The following is a 12,906-nucleotide window of genomic DNA, read 5'->3' as shown; positions in this document are numbered from 1 at the left end:
GGGCCTATGTCCAGTGTGACGGGCTGTGTCCAGGGGCAGTGTCCATTGTCCAGGGGCTGTGTCCAGGGTGACGGGCTGTGTCCAGTGTCCAGGGGCAGTGTCCAGTGTGAAGGCTGTGTCCAGTGTACAGGAGCTGTGTCCAGGGGCGGTGTCCAGAGGCTGTGTCCAGTGTGACGTTTGTGTCCATTGTCCAGGGGCTGTGTCCAGTGTGACGGGCTGTGTCCAGGGGCAGTGTCCAGGGGCTGTGTCCAGAGGCTGTGTCCATTGTCCAGGGGCTGTGTCCAGGGTGACGTGCTGTGTCCAGTGTCCAGGGGCAGTGTCCAGGTGCTGTGTCCAGGGACAGTGTCCAGTGTCCAAGGGGTTGTGTCCAGTATGACAGGCTGTGTCCAGTGTAAAGTATGAAAAATAAATAAAAGTAATAAATAAAATAAAAACACATTTTTGGAGGATGATGGAGGAGGAAATAGTGGGAGATCAGCAACCTGATAGAAGTGCTGAAGCTGCTACCACCAGTCATGACAAGGCCGATACCTCTTTGTATGTGCTCTTTGGAGCATTTCTCTTTTTTTGGGATAGTTTATTAAACTGCCACCCTGTCTGCCCCTGCAGTGCCGCTCTGCCAGGTTGGAAGTGTAAGGTCCACATGTATGTGATGCCGACTGCTGTCGCTTAGCTTAGTCATCCAGCTACCTCGGTATACCCTTTTGGCCCAACTACATAAATGAAAACAATTTTGTAAGCTGTGAAGTGATCAAAATTAACTAGAAATGAGTGGAAACTAATGTTATTGAGGTCAATAATACTTTAGGGGCAAAAACAGGCCCAAATTCTGTTATTTTAGCCATTTTTAGCATTTTTTAAAAAAAATCCAGATCCAAAACCAAAACCCACAATGGTGGTTTTGCCAAAACCAATCCAGATACAAAACACGAAGGGAGATCCAGATCCAAAACCAAAACCCGAAAAGTGGCCGCCGCACATCTCTAATTACAGGGTGAGCTGCTAAACTTACACACAATATGTCAGTAGTTACTCACAAAGAGTCAGTAAGCCAGTGCCATACAGATAGGCTGCCATAGATACACACAATGTGTCAGTAAGCCAGTTCTATACAGGGTAGGCTGCTATAGATACACACTATGTGTCAGTAAGACGTGCTATACAGGGTAGGCTGCTATAGATACATGTAATGTGTCAGCAAGTCGGTGCTATACAGGGTAGTAGTGTTCCCGCTAGGCTTATTTCACGGGGCGCTGCGCCCTGCCCCTTTTATAGCTGCCGATTTTCGCCCTGCCTGTTTCTGCCCGCCCTGCATAGTTAATAGCCGCTGCCGCGCTAGAAGTCTCCTCCCGCTGACAGTGTAAGCTGCTAGCGCGGCAGCGTGTGGACACTCCCCCCTCAGCCCTGACATGCCGCAGCAGCGGGGGGGACAGTGAGCACCAGGAGATCATGGGGCAGAGGCTGCTCTGTGCGTGACAGTGCGTCCCCTTGAAGACATCGGCCCAGAAGCCTGCTGGTGGTGACACCTGCTGGCTGGAGGCAGTGCTTGGCCCCCGGGGCCGGTGATGGACAGCTGGGCACCCTGGGATATGCAGCCCTCTCGCTCCCCCGCCGCCGCGCACTTGTTGATGCGCCCGAGTGCAGCGTGTAGGGGGGGGGTCCCGGCTCATCTGCCCCCTCTCCGCAGGCCAAACGGACTCCTCAGCGCTGCCTCTGGGGGACTTTATGGGGAATATAACGTGTCACAAAATGGATTATATAGCATAAATGTGCTGATGGTGTGACGCTCAGGTGTCACAAGATGGATTATATAGTATAAATGTGCTGATGGAGTGACGCTCAGGTGTCACAAGATGGGTTATATAGCATAAATGTGCTGATGGTGTAACGCTCAGGTGTCACAGGATGGATTATATAGCATAAATGTGCTGATGGTGTGAGGCTCAGGTGTCACAGGATGGATTATATAGCATAAATGTGCCGATGGTGTGACGCTCAGGTGTCACAGGATGGATTATATAGCATAAATGTGCTGATGGTGTGACGCTCCGGTGTCACAAGATGGGTTATATAGTATAAATGTGCTTATGGTGTGACACTCAGGTGTCACAGGATGGATTATATAGCATAAATGTGCTGATGGTGTGACGCTCCGGTGTCACAAGATGGGTTATATAGTATAAATGTGCTGATGGTGTGACACTCAGGTGTCACAGGATGGATTATATAGCATAAATGTGCTGATGGTGTGACGCTCCGGTGTTACAAGACGGTTATATAGCATAAATGTGCCGATGGTGTGACGCTCGGGTGTCACAAGGTGGATTATATACTGTAGCAATAACGTGCTGATGGTTTGAAGATCAGGTGTCACCATTTTGACCTTTTAAATTAAAATGTGCCCTCGCGAATGAAAAATGTGCTCTCGCGAATGAAAAATGTGCCCTCGCGATTGAAAAATGTGCCCTCGCGATTGAAAAATGTGCCCTCGCGATTGAAAAATGTGCCGTTCCCGTGATCAGCACCCTGCCCTAAAAAATTTCTAGAGTGAACACTAGGTAGGCTACTATAGTTACACACAATTTGTCAGTAAAATGTGATATACTGTACAGGGTAGTCGTTTATAGTTACACAATGTGTCAGTAAGCCAGTGATATACAGGGTAGGTAGATGTTACACTGACGGTCAGAGAGCAGTGATTCACTCCTAACATTCCGTTTATAAATCGTTAATGGTATCATTCAGTGTTTAAGACCTAGATTGTTCGCCCACCAGGTGAAGCAATATCTTTATCAATATCTCGTTTGCTAACAATATTGCATAGAGGTGATTCAGTATATCCAATCAGCCTTCCGCAGCTATCTATCCTATGGCTTACAGGTAACTCCACTATTGAGCCCTTCTGTCTAGGCCACACACAGTAACCTATCACTGTTACCATAACAACACAGGTGTTCCGCCAATGCGCATTTCACTTTAATGGCTTTATCAGGGTTGCACATGACCAGTAGCGGTGCCCGAACAGACCTTCTGAGAGCACAGAGGCTGAAGCAGCACTGACAGACCCCTACCCAAACTTTAGTATGGTACTTGGCAAGGCCTGATACACTTGACAGCATTAAGACATGTTATATTGGTATAAAAAACCCTGCCCCAATCTGCAAAGCGCCTCCCACTTTGGTAATATATTTGCCAATTTCAGGGTTGTAAATTGAGGCAGGTAGGAGATATGCTATTCTGCCCTTGCTTATACATACACATAGTCTAAAGGTGGCCATACACACTCAGATTTATCTTCAGATCTGGCTGCTTGAAACAAAACAATGGTTATGGATGAGAGCAAATGACAGTTGACCATTTGCTTGGAAATGTTGGAAAACAGACAAACTGTCACTCATCCATAACCATGTTTTTGTTCCAACCAGCCAGATCTGAAGATAAATCTTACTAGTGTATGGGCACCACTTTATTTGTATACATATATTTGCCAGTCTGGCTGCTGCTAATACCTGTGTGATGACATCACAATGGCCCTGTGATGACATAACAGTGATTCTATGATGTCACAATGCCTGGTGAGCCAGGACGGAACACTAGGAGTCATTCTGTTGCCTGGTCCCGACTTGTGCAGTCAGAGCTTTTGAACGTGTCTGATTATTCAGCATTTTCAGTTCATATATTGTGTTTGGAGAGGAGCAAGGAGAGAGAGGAGAGAGAGTAGGAAGGAGGAGACAAACGGGAGCAGCCCTGCGCTGCGTCCCGTTCTATAGTGGCAAGGTAAGTGCGCTCTTATTTCTATTCATTCTTTTTGTTTGAGCAATTGGGGTTCTTCATGGATTTCTTAAGGGGCGAGGCTCACCTGAAAGTGGGCGTGTCATAGCATAGAAGGCGGTTATGTCCCAATTTAGTGGGTGTTTCAGGGGGTCTTTGCCCAAACCTGAGGGGTTATTTATTATTTATATCACTGTCGGTTCCCAATGACCCCCAACATTTTTGGCGTTCAATATGAGCTAAAATCGTTATTCGATTCCAGTGGGTTTGTGTCCCCCCTTCCCCCACACACACACACACACACAAACACTTTTTTATTTTGGTTTAAACCCTTTCTTTTTGTTGGTGGTTAAATAATCACAATTTGCATGTTACAATGGGCACCGATATTATGCCCACATTTCACTGCAAATGAGGTTGCTGATAAATGGGCTTTAAATAATAAAGCCCTTTATTTCCCCCATTACTCCATTATGGTATTGTATTCGCTGATACCTGCATATCTGTGGTCAGTTGTGTAACACATATTTATACTGATCCTACTAGCGGAGCATTGTGATTCCGGATTATAATTGTATGAATATGAAATGAATTGTAACATTGTGACAGGAGATCGGGGACCATATTCACTTTTTTGCTTTTCATGGCGCCCAGAGAGGTCGCGTATAGTAGCGTAAAGGGCTCGCTTGGCTGCCTATTTCCGCTGCCTATCAAGCAGGTAAACTCCATCCCGCCAAAGGCACGCCCACCCCGCCACACAAATACCCGCACTATGCTGCAAACGCGTACGCTTACACATTCACGCGTAAGCACCCGCATCGAATGATTTTTCCTCTGTTCGTTGTGTTTCCGTCCATTATGACTAGAAGGGATATTTGTGTATAGCTTATTTGTTATTTAATATTTCTATTTTATCTTTAATTAAGGTGACGCAGTTAGTCAAACTTGCTACAAGAGGGGAAATGGCCCAATTGCCATCAGAGAGCCAAACCAAACAAGAACCCCGGGAGAGGCAGATGCCCCCGGCACCGCGGGTAAGACAGGCCCCACCGCCTCCCCGCGAGAAAAAGGCACCACCGCCTCCACGCGAGAGAAAGGCACCACCGCCTCCCCGCGAGAGAAAGGCCCCACCGCCTCCCTGTGAGAGAAAGGCCCCACCGCCTCCCTGCGAGAGAAAGGCCCCACCGGCACCGAGGGAGAGACAGGCCCCACCGGCACCGAGGGAGAGACAGGCCCCACCGACACCAAGGGAGAGACAGGCCCCACCGGCACCAAGGGAGAGACAGGCTCCATCGGCACCAAGGGAGAGACAGTCCCCACCGGCACCAAGGGAGAGACAGGCCCCACCGGCACCAAGGGAGAGACAGGCTTCCTCACCATTGAGGAATTCGCCCCTGTTAATATCCACGGTGTGGCAAGAGCCACCGTCACGATCAACGGAATGGTATACGCCCCCATCACCATCCATGGAGAGGCAAGAGCCCCCGTTCCAATCCACGGAGTGGCATGAGAACCCATTCTCAATAGACTGGTATTCCGAGATCCCGGAAACATCCCCGGAGTGGCAAGAGTCTCAGGAAGCATCCACTGAGTGGCAAGAGTCCCAGGAAGCATCCACGGTGTGGCAAGAGTCCCTGGAAGTATCCATGGTGTGGCAAGAGTCCCATGAAACCTACACGGAGCGGGAAGAGACCCAAGAAACATCTATGGAGTGGCCCCCCGTCACCACCCACAGAGTGGTATACGCCCCCGTCACCATCCACGGAGTGGTATGCACCCCCGCCGCCATCCACGGAATGGCATGCGCCCCCGTCACCATTTACGGAGTGGCAAGCGTCCCTGTCACTGGAGTGGCATGCACCCCCTATACCATCCAAGGAGTGGTATGCACCCCTGTCACCATCACGGAGTGGCATGCACTCCCAATGTAGAGGCGTCCCACTACATTTCAACTTCTGTTAAATATGGAATATTGCACATAACAACCAATCAGACTGTATCTATTATCTCCTATACGATACTTAATAAATGAGTAGTCTAGATAATAGACAAATTATTTATTTAGTATTGTCTAGGAGATACTAGATAGAATCTGATTGGTTGTTATGGGCAACATCCCATCTTATACCCCATCATGTGTTATTTCCAACAACAATTTGGGTAATAAAATGAGTGGTGAATAATACTGTATCTCTGTGGTTATTTCCTCATTTGGAGCGTCTCCATGCTGGGTGAATGCTTGGCGGCTACAGTGTCAGAATATGTCAAATAAAACATGTGTACATTTACTTTTTTAAATATGTCTACACACATCTCAGAGGGTTCCTTGGTCTATGAGAAGACCTAGCCATTACCCGATAATTCTGTCTGCACACATCTCAGAGGGCTCCTTGGTCTATGAGAAGGACCTAGTCATTACCCATCATTCGCCTGTCTACACACATCTCAGAGGGTTCCTTGGTCTATGAGGAGACATAGCCATTACCCATGATTCTTCTATCTACATACATCTCAGAGGGTTCCTTGGTTCCTTTCTCCTATCTACAGACATCTCAAAGGGTTTCTTGATCTATGAGGAGACATAGCCATTACCCCATCATTCTCCTGTCTACACACAACTCAGATGGGTTCCTTGGTCTATGAGGAGATGCAGCCATTACCTCATCATTATTGTGTCTACATACAGGACATCTCAGAGGGTTCCTTGGTCTAGGAGGAGACCCCTTGGTCTAGGAGGAGACCCCATCATTCTCCTGTTTACACACATCTCAGAGGGTTCCTTGCTTTGGTCCTTGCAGTATTTAAAACAGCCATTACAATCCTGTAATTTCAGTAATGTTACAAATGCCTGGGGAGTTCATACAGTAGGTTGCGGCACATTCAAAATGTTACCTCAGGAAACAAAATGGCCACTTCACAAAGCGCTGCAGTGAGGCCCCTCGTTCACAGTGACTGATATTTTGCATCTTACTAACAAGTTGGTGCTAAAATAATGCACACAAACCAATATTAGCATTGCTGTCTGTCAAAAAAAGTGTATTAGTAGGTCGACGATAACTAGGTCAACGGTCATTAGGTCAACCACTATTGGTCGACAGTTGGAAAGAGATAAAAACAGCCAACCAGCTTCTAACTGCCATGTTACGGCCTGTGTTTCAAAAATGTCAGCTAAGAGCTGATTGGTTGGTACCTTAGCTCTCTCCAATCTTTGATAAATATCCTCCTTACAGACACAGCAGGCTTCTTCCGAACACTTCAAGTCCAGCGCTTATTTGGTGCAGACAAGGAAATGGGTAATTATGTCCTGACAGTACAGTGTATAGAATACAAAAAGACCGACAAGCCTTGATGAACAGCACACGTGGCACACTTATCTCTCTCCTTATGTACACACCACTGGAGAGTGGTATAGTCAGATGATTATCGATTTTGGCCACACTTTATTTGATACAAACGGAAAAGAGGAGACGCCCAATCCACATGTGGAAGGGAATATGGATTGTATGCTCCACTGGGGCAGGGACTGATGTGAATGTTCAAATATTCTCTGTAAAGTGCAGCGGAATCTGTGTGCGCTATATAAGAAACTGCTAATAAATAAATTAATAATATAGGGATGTATGGTATTTTCTCCCCACTCAGGCAGGCATCTTCGATGATGGGTATCCATATATAACAAGAATCCCTTTCAATACTGCAGTCATCTCTACTGTATAAACCAGTTTGAGGTGGAGAAGAGGAGACTAATATACCTTCATAGGGATGTATTATCTATTGAAAGCGCTGATGAACGAGACACGATTTCATATGGTCTTGCATATGATGTTTTTCTTTCATGTGTTTATATGGTGTGGGGACACCATCCCTGTGTCTTCATCCACCAAGATGCATTCTACGCGCGATTTGAACACCTTTATATTACTTTCATACTATAGAGCAGGCTACTATAGTTACACACAATGTGTCAGTAAGCTAGTGCTATTACAGGTAGAGATGAGCGGGTCCGGATCCCCGAGATCCGACAGATCCGAATCTCGGGATCCGAGGCGGCTCAGGAGTTCCCGCCTCAATTCCGGACCGAAAACGAGGCAAAACATCATCATCGCGCTGTCGGATTCTCGCGGGAGCGGGATCTTTTAAAAGACGCACGCGCGCTCGACATCTTCACTCCAATCTTGGAGAGTGAAGAGGGTGGTTGGGAAGTGGTGCTGTGCTCCGTGCCATGCTGTGCTGTGCTCCGTGACCTGCCCTGTGCCCTCACTGCCCTGAGCCCTGTAGTGTGATTTAAATAACTAGGTGCTGCAGTGCTCACACGCAGGGGCTGCAGTGTCCACTGTCCAGGGGCTGTCCTGTGGTCCGTGCCCTGTTGTGATTTATTTAGCCCTAAGCCCTGTGTTGTGATTTATTTAGCCCTGAGCCCTGTGTTGTGTGCTTAAGGCGCCCAAGGGATTATATTGGTTGCCCTTTGTTGTTACCTTTACAATAATCTCCTAGAAATAATTCACGCGGACACCTTATCTAAAAATAAGACTCAGACAACCATGGCATAAGTTTAAAATGGTCAAGTTATTTATTTAGGTGGTATGACCCTTGTTAGTCTATCAAAGGGATGGCCAAGACAGCACTTGAGACCAGCACCAGTCAGAGGTGTATGTCAATGGCAGCGACTGCCTCGCTCCAATCTAACAAACACACCCCTTACGTAAGGTACAGCCTGCACCGTGACGGCTCCCCGCCCCCTCTAAGGTAAGGCGCGGACACCTCAAGGAAGTGCCCACCGTCCCCGCTCATTTCGGGACTCGCCCACCGTCCTGGCAAGGGGGGGGGTAATACCGCACGGTGACCACCTGACACCTCACCCGACTGCTGGTCGAGAGCGCCTTCTCGCCGATTTTTTAAACTAAATTAAATGTAACCGAATTGTTTGGACAGCCCGAAGGCAATGAGCACCAGAGAGAGGAAAGAAAAGAAGGGATGGGAGGGTGGGAATCCGGATTCCAAGAGGAAGTTCCTCCCCCAAGCTGGACCCTATATACCCCCCTTAAGCTACCTCCCCTCTGGGTGCTGATTGGCCCATAAGCACCACATGCTAACCTGTCTAAGAATTACACACAGCTCTGATGCTGCATGTGTATCTGCGTTTAACCCCTAAATCCCCGGGCTCTTAACTGCACTCTGGCTTATGCAGCCTTCGTTTTGCCTAAGGCGCCCAAGGGATTATATTGGTTGCCCTTTGTTGTTACCTTTACAATAATCTCCTAGAAATAATTCACGCGGACACCTTATCTAAAAATAAGACTCAAACAACCATGGCATAAGTTTAAAATGGTCAAGTTATTTATTTAGGTGGTATGACCCTTGTTAGTCTATCAAAGGGATGGCCAAGACAGCACTTGAGACCAGCACCAGTCAGAGGTGTATGTCAATGGCAGCGACTGCCTCGCTCCAATCTAACAAACACACCCCTTACGTAAGGTACAGCCTGCACCGTGACGGCTCCCCGCCCCCTCTAAGGTAAGGCGCGGACACCTCAAGGAAGTGCCCACCGTCCCCGCTCATTTCGGGACTCGCCCACCGTCCTGGCAAGGGGGGGGGGGCAATACCGCACGGTGACCACCTGACACCTCACCCGACTGCTGGTCGAGAGCGCCTTCTCGCCACTGCCAAGGCTCCCCAGACCTAACAAGGTCGCCCGGGACCAGGCCCGCCACCCCTCAACTAGACCTAATGCCTTCCTATTGCCGAGTCACACCAGAAAAGATGTCGCCCAGGAAAATTTCCATGCCCGCGTCAGACAGGTGGACCCCGTCTGACCTATAAAGGTGGGCCGACTCCCTAACTATCGTGGGGTGCCGCACTGCCCTACCCCCCATGGCGCTCACCCTCCTGGAAACCGCGTGGTTCACCTTTCGCCTTGCCCTATCTATGGCAACTGCATTCCTGCAGCCCCGCCACTGAAGCCGGGGGACGATATCAGACCACACTAACCGCACTCCTGGCCAAAGGGCCGCAATGCGCTCCAGGTCAGCCGTTATGCTACACATGAGTGAGAGCCCCGTATTTTTAACCAGGTCGTTGCCCCCTAGATGTATAATCAATGTGTTGGGGGGACCTGAACTGCGGGCCTTGGAAACCAGCAGGCTATAAAGCCCACCTCACTGAAGTCCCCTAACCCCAAACCACTGCACTGAGTCAGCTCGTAGCAAGCCTAAAGCTCTGGAGGCCATGGGATGCCTGGCCGCCCAAAAAATATATGAGTGGCCCACTACCCAAACTCTCCCCTGATGTGATGAGGAAAGGGAAAAGGCTGAAAGAGAAAAAACCTAACGTTAGCATCAATATATTATACACTGTAACACAACCAGAATACAGTAAACAGCCCAAGTGAAGGTGAAAAACTTAAAAAACCTCTGGTGAACTTTGGTGACAGCCGAATTGAATTAGTTCTATCTCGGAGGAAAAAGTAAAAAATTCACTCCACACCGTCGATTCCCGAACGCTAGCCGTTCCAGAACCGATTGTAAACTTACGTTTTTGGGCTGGCGCAACAGGCGCATTCTACAACTTATCTACTTTATCTAACTTATCTATTCTTATATATTTCCTATAAGCCGATGACTTCCACCTCCCTACCTTCTGTATGGCAGAGGGTGGAAGCCCCGCCGCTGCTGCGCATGTTGCGGCCCTATGCGAAAGGAGTGTGTCCCATAATCCTGAGCCCTCAGGCCTATGCCGGTCAAGCACCGTCTAAACACAGCCCCGAACTGAAAACGGGTGAGGGGCACACCATCTGTGTGCACCAAAAACTGTATGGCTCCAACCGGCCTAAGAGACATGTAGTCCCTGCACAATGCTACAGGACAAATGGCTTGGTTCACACTGGATCGCAGGGTGGCCCAACTACCCTTTCCCAACTGGTCTGTTTTGGATCTCTGTATCCTGCACAGGACGTGGTCCTCATGGAGAACCACGTCCTCCGACCTGAGACCAGACTGGGCCTTCTTGCTCGTAGCTACCAGTTCCCCAATCCTGAATGCCCCGAAAAAGGCGAATGTAAAGGCCACCTTCAGGAGCGCAGCCTCGAAAGGGTTATCAGCCACCTTATCCAGATTTGCCACTAGCTCCCCCAGCATGCGCTCGTCTATAGGCCGCCGAGTGTCAGGAGGCACTGGCCGCTGCTTAGCCCAGCCCCTCAAAGCCTTACTTAATACAAAAGAGGCTGTGGGATCTTGCTCCCCTCTCAGCCTGCTGTGGAAAGCTATACCCGCCAAAGCCGCCGTCATAGCTGACTTTGATCTGCCTCTTACATAATGCCCCCATACGAATGCGAGTAACCGGTCCTCGACCGACTTACCGCTAGTGTCAGGCGCAGACTGAAAATCTTCCCAATCCCTCCAGGCCGCCTCGTAAGCCCTGCGGGTTGAGGGCGCCAGTGACAGCAGTGCCAAACCCTTCATGCCGATTCTATGATCTGCCATACAAGATTTGGACACCTAAGCCCCAGGGGTGACGCTTCAGGAGCAAGCTCCCGAAACTTTGTAAACTGAAACCTAGACAGGGCGTCAGCTATAGTGTTTTCTATGCCTGGGACATGTCTAGCCCTAAAATGTATATTGTACCTCAGACAATGAAGCACCAGGTAACGCAGCAACCTGAGGGCCTCAGGGGAAGCCGCCCTCTGATTGTTAATTGCGTGTACCACCCCCAAGTTGTCACACCAGAACACTATGTTCCGATTTGCCAATTCCGCTGCCCACAGCTGCACTGATACTATGATGGGGAACAGTTCCAGCAGCAAAAGATTGACCGTGAAACCCCTGTCAATCCAAGACTGTGGCCACCGTGAGACGCACCATTCCCCTTGGAAATAAGCCCCAAATCCCGTGGAGCCAGCAGCATCTGTGAAGAGCTGCAGTTCCTTGCTGGATTCGGGCTCCGTGGGCCATATAAGCTCCCTATTAAATTGCCCCAGGAATGTGGACCACACTTCCATGTCGTCTCGCATTTCCCGTGACAGCCTGACCGTGTGGTGGGGGTCCCGAACCCCCGCCGTGGCCCTCTCGAGCTTGCGGCAGAATACCCGCCCCATGGGAATGATGCGGCAAGCAAAATTAAAGGACCCCAGCAGGGACTGTAATAGTCTCAGCTGTATCCTCTTCTTCTGCAAGCACTCAATTATTAACCCTTGAAGCTTTGTCACCTTATCCTCGGGCAAGCGGCAGCAACCCGCAGCCGAGTCTATTTCTATGCCCAGGTAAGACAGGACCCTGGTGGGTCCCTCCGTCTTATCCGCAGCTATAGGGACCCCCAGCTCCTCTAGCAGGGAAACCGCCCGGGACAATATATGGGCGCACGTGCCGTCGTCTCCTGGTCCCACAAAGAGAAAGTCATCCAGGTAGTGGGCTACGCCCGCACAGCCTGTACTGCTCTGTATGCACCAGTGCAGGAACGTGCTGAATTTCTCGAAGTAAGAGCAGGAGACAGAACAGCCCATCGGTAAGCACTTGTCTATGTAACAGCCTCCATCTAGCCTAAAGCCCATGAACCTGAAGGACTTAGGGTGTAATGGGAGGAGCCTAAACGCGGATTCAATATCCAGTTTGGCCATAAGTGCTCCCTGGCCGAAACCCCGGACTATGCCCAGCACCTCGTCAAATAGCTGGTACTGCACACTACAGAACTCGTCCGGGATGGCGTCGTTTATAGACGCCCCGTGGGGGTGTGACAGGTGCTGAATCAACCTGTATTTACCCGGGGTCTTCTTAGGGACCACCCCGAGAGGGGAAAAACACATGTCAGGGAGGGGGTTCCCTTGGAAGGGGCCCGCCATCCTGCCCAGGGCCACTTCAGCCTGGACCTTCTGGCGGACCACCTCTGGAAAATCCCTGGCCGACTTGAGGTTCCTAATGCAGGAAACTCTGATTCCGTCAGGGATGGGGAGGGGAAAACCAAAACTAAACCCGTCCAATAAAAACCTAGCGTCAGCCCTGTTAGGGTACGCCATTAACCTACGGGCCAGGGCGTCTACCACAATTGGGGAAGGGGCCTTACTTTCCGCCAGTGCCGGCGTCCCCGTGATCCCCACCTTTGGCTGCTGACCTGCAGGATTTGGAGGGGTGCCCCGCCCCCCCGCAG

The sequence above is a fragment of the Crinia signifera genome, chromosome 19 (genome assembly GCF_055691185.1).
Source record: "Crinia signifera chromosome 19, ASM5569118v1, whole genome shotgun sequence".
Taxonomy (NCBI): Eukaryota; Metazoa; Chordata; class Amphibia; order Anura; family Myobatrachidae; genus Crinia; species Crinia signifera.
The sequence above is the reverse complement of the archived record's forward strand: the minus strand, read 5'-3'. Positions refer to the sequence as shown.